Genomic DNA, 3,918 nt, shown 5'->3' on the forward strand with positions numbered 1-3,918 from the left:
TTCACTCTCTGACTTTATTCCCAATCTCAGCATTTCACACACATCCTTGGTGAGCTAACCAAACTCAGGGCCTTTTGTTACCATGGGAACCCTCAAGTTTATGTTTGCCAGAGGCAACATCCTTAAAATTAATGTATAGTAACTGCTAGTCACCAATAGATTTTTGACCTAGTTCCCTCTTCTTTTAGGGCAAATGAGCCTTCCCCGGGCATTCAGTCCAACCCCTAAAGACTGAATCTCCTACGAACACCTCCTTTAAAGGCACTTGAAACAGCCATTTCCATTTTAATAGTTGGATGAGGATTGTACCCTTCGATCTGAAAGTCTTCAGCCTCGAAGTCATGGGTCGTCTCAACTTTTTGAAGGATTTTGAGCTTCAGAAAAGGCCTTGTTCCTTGCTGAAGCTGCATTTTCAGAGGTTCAACATGATTCGGGTAAATACGTGTATCTTCAGAGTGTGTACCAAGTCGCCTGGCTTCAGGCCTGTGATATGTGTGATCACGTAGGCGAGTGGGGTGCGGCAGGCCAAGTTGAAGGGCACAGCCAAGCCCATGTCTCCTGCCCTCCGGTACAGCTGGCAGGACCACTCACCACGGAGTTCAGGCAAAGGGCATGGCAGGGAAGTAGGGCCAGAAGAGGAAGAGCTTTTGGATTCCAACCACACAGGATGATTCTTCTGTCCTCGGGCTTGGTTTCATTTGTGCCAAACACCTTTTGCAGTTGGTCTACTCCTTGACCTGAATCACCTGCATCCTTATCTTTGTATTCTGCCCCCAAATGCCTCTCCACTGAGAGCCATAACCTGGACCTAAATCCCCTTCTACTCCACTGGAGAATCCCAGGCTGTCTAAGAAGTCTCGGGAAGCATTGGCATCCCAGATTTTCACTCCCTTGGAAGACAGGGAGTGTCTTAGCATTTGTTGATCCTTTGATAAACCACAACAACTCCTCCAAAACACCCTTTCAGAATACACGTGTTGTTGTCAACAGAGGAAATTCTTCTCTCAGGCTGTAGTGCGCCTGCATGAACACCCACAACATGCTGGTGCCAGTGCACTCATCCTTCTGGAACCTTCAGTGCAGGATGTGCTGGATCTGCCCCAGGCACTGCAGCTCCTTGTGGGGTTAGCGATCAGGGGCTCAGCGCCCTGCGTCTGCATGGTGGACGGGGACGGCGGGTGCTGCAACCTGGAGCTGGTGGCCAGTAGGGTGTGGGCACGGCTGTGGGGCCCCCTGAGGTGAACGACAGTGGCTGGCAGGCAAGGTGGTGTGACTCTTCTGTGCGCTTCTTTTCCCCTCACTTACTCTTTTCTGAGAAGCCTGCTTCCTTGGACAATTACTACATGAACACATATATGGAGACTTGAAAATGGTATGTGGTGCAGCAGGGTGAGCAGAGTGTGACACAAAACAGCCCATGCTCAAATTCTGGATTGGTCACATAACCATCTATGTCAGATAGTATTTTCAAGGATGACCACAGCAGTATCTGTCATCCCACATGTCCTTCTAGAACCTTCCCATTCTCACATCAAGAGATGTAGTTGAATTATCCTCTAGTTGAAAATGGGTGGATTTGTGACTTTCTTGTAACCAAGAATGTGATAGATGTGCACTGTGTGACTCAGAAGCTAGGTCAGAAAAGGTGATGTAACTCCCCTTGCTTGCAAGACACTTGTGTCAAAAATCTGAATCACTGCGTAAGCAATCCAAGTTGTCCTGAGGCCGCCATGCTATGAGGAAGCCCACACTAGCTCACATGGAGACTCTCTCTCTAGATAGGTAAGTAGGTTAGATAGGTAGATAAATAGATACCTTTTTTTTGAACTTGAAAGTAGTCATTTATTAACTGACCAGATTACAAAAATAATCATGGTAGATATCTTAGTTCATCCTTTCGATAAGTCTATTGATCTAATCTTCTCTGTTGCTGTTGCTAGCATCTCTACCTTCCACAAAATTGGAGGTCGTCGTCTCCATTCCCTGTCTTGGAGAAGATAATTCAAAGGGCCATCGGTTGTTTGCCTCTTTGAAATGTTTTCCAGCAGTATAGATCTGAATCAGATCCTTCTCCCTGCGGATGCTGCCATATTTACCAAGAGATCAAGCAATCAGTGTGTCGTCTGTCAGCTAATTTGCTTCTTGTTGCTTTTGCCATAACCACACTTGTAGATCAATTTATTCACTGGTAGGTCAATTTATTCACTGGTTTCAGGCTTGGGTACCCCCATGCTATATATATGGTTCCACAATCCTTAGGATGTTAACTGAAGCATTGTTGAGCTTGACAAAGGTGCTATGAAGATCTGGCAAAGGCGAAGAAGCTGCAACACCTTTCAAACCTTTGGGCTCACACCATTGATACCTGATTCTGATGACTAATCCAATTTGGGTTCCACAGGTACATAGAAGTTGCCAGCTTTTCTTGCCATCCTGGCCATTCAAATCTCAGTTCTATACCCCTTCCTTGTGGTAGAGCTTAGCTTTTTCATCAATAAGCTTCCTCCTTGCCTTTTGAAGCATCTTTTGGGCAAACTTCTTTCTCTTGATGCTTGATCTTCAACTTTGCAAAATTCCTTTGCTTTTTCTTAAGGGTTTCTGGCAAAGCAGGAACCTTCTTTTTCTTCTCTTCTGCACCCGCCATGGTTCCAGTGAGAAAAGAGCTATAGACAAATATCTTGATATCAGTATATCTTGAGAGAGAAAGGGAGACTAGCTTTCAGCTGCTCCAGCCCCTAAGTGTTTGAATATAGCTGATATCTGACCACAGCCTCGTAAGAGACCCCAAGACAGAATGGCCCAGCTGAACCTTTCTCACATATCAAGTCCACATAATCCGGGAACCTAATAACATGATTGTTTTATGCCACTAAGTTATGAAGCGAATTGTTACAAGGCAGTAGTAATTTAGGATTAACATCTTGTGATCTTCAGCAAGTCACTTGATTTCTAGGAATCCTTGCTTTCTTACCTATGAAATAAGGGTAAAGATAACAGCTAAAGAGGGTAAGTAATTAAACTTAATGAAATGCTAGTGGCAAGACCCATCCTCATGTGTGGGTCTACTACTTCATAGCCCCTCCTCACTGCCCGATTTCACTGTGAGTAAGCAATCACTCCTTTCTATTATTGACCTTATGACAAAATCTCAAAACTTCTAGATATTTTAAAATCAGTAGACAAAGCACAATATGGTTTATATGAAGTTAAATAGGCTTCCTCTCACTGGTTCACAGGAGGTAGGACATGGAAGTGTCTTATGGACATGAAAATGTATTATTTAAGAGAAATAATACATTGAAGCAGTGTTAACTACTAAACATAAATTAGTTCACCAGATTAGTCACCGAACAGGGTTCTAAGGACAACAGTTTTGTTAGAGGTGTAGAGATTTGGGGGTAGGAATCAGACATATTCCAGCAGTGGAATGCAGCCAAATTTAAAGCTGAATTGAAGGTGCTTTCTTCCCCTCTGCTCATTTGCCCAGAGGATCCCTCCAATGTCATAGATCCTACTACATTTACTAATATTTCTTGTTCACCACCAATTTGCATAGCCCCTCAGAATGTCCTCAATGTAGACCTGCTATGAGTATTTGTGTGTGTGTGTGTGTGTGTGTGTGTGTGCGCGCGTTCGCATGCACGCATGTGTGTGCATGCATTGGGGAGGAAAAAATTTTAATCCTATCTTTCTAGGTTCTTTGGCAGGTCTAATAATCAAATTAACATAAAATATTAACAAGACAAAACAAATTTAATTATGTATGTATGGTGGCTCATAAGAGTATGAGACCCAAGGACAAGCCGGGCAATTGAGGCTTCTGTGCCATCTTGAGTTAAGGAATGGGATAGGGACCTGGGGTTTTAAAGGGGAGGAAGATGATTTACAGGATGATAAGGAGAGCAGATGTATGGTAAT

General features: G+C 43.8%; 2 pseudogenes; both read right to left on the reverse strand.

Moving 5' to 3' along the window:
• Nucleotides 1–224: 224 nt before the first annotated feature.
• Nucleotides 225–1,732, reverse strand: LOC123788695 (thymidylate synthase pseudogene; annotated as a pseudogene).
• A 152-nt stretch (nt 1,733–1,884) lies between these two features.
• LOC123789603 (large ribosomal subunit protein uL30 pseudogene) lies at nt 1,885–2,644 on the reverse strand (annotated as a pseudogene).
• Between the last annotated feature and the right edge of the window lie 1,274 nt (nt 2,645–3,918).

This window comes from Ursus americanus, chromosome 3 (genome assembly GCF_024610735.1).
Source record: "Ursus americanus isolate L20-20 chromosome 3, mUrsAme1.1.p, whole genome shotgun sequence".
Taxonomy (NCBI): Eukaryota; Metazoa; Chordata; class Mammalia; order Carnivora; family Ursidae; genus Ursus; species Ursus americanus.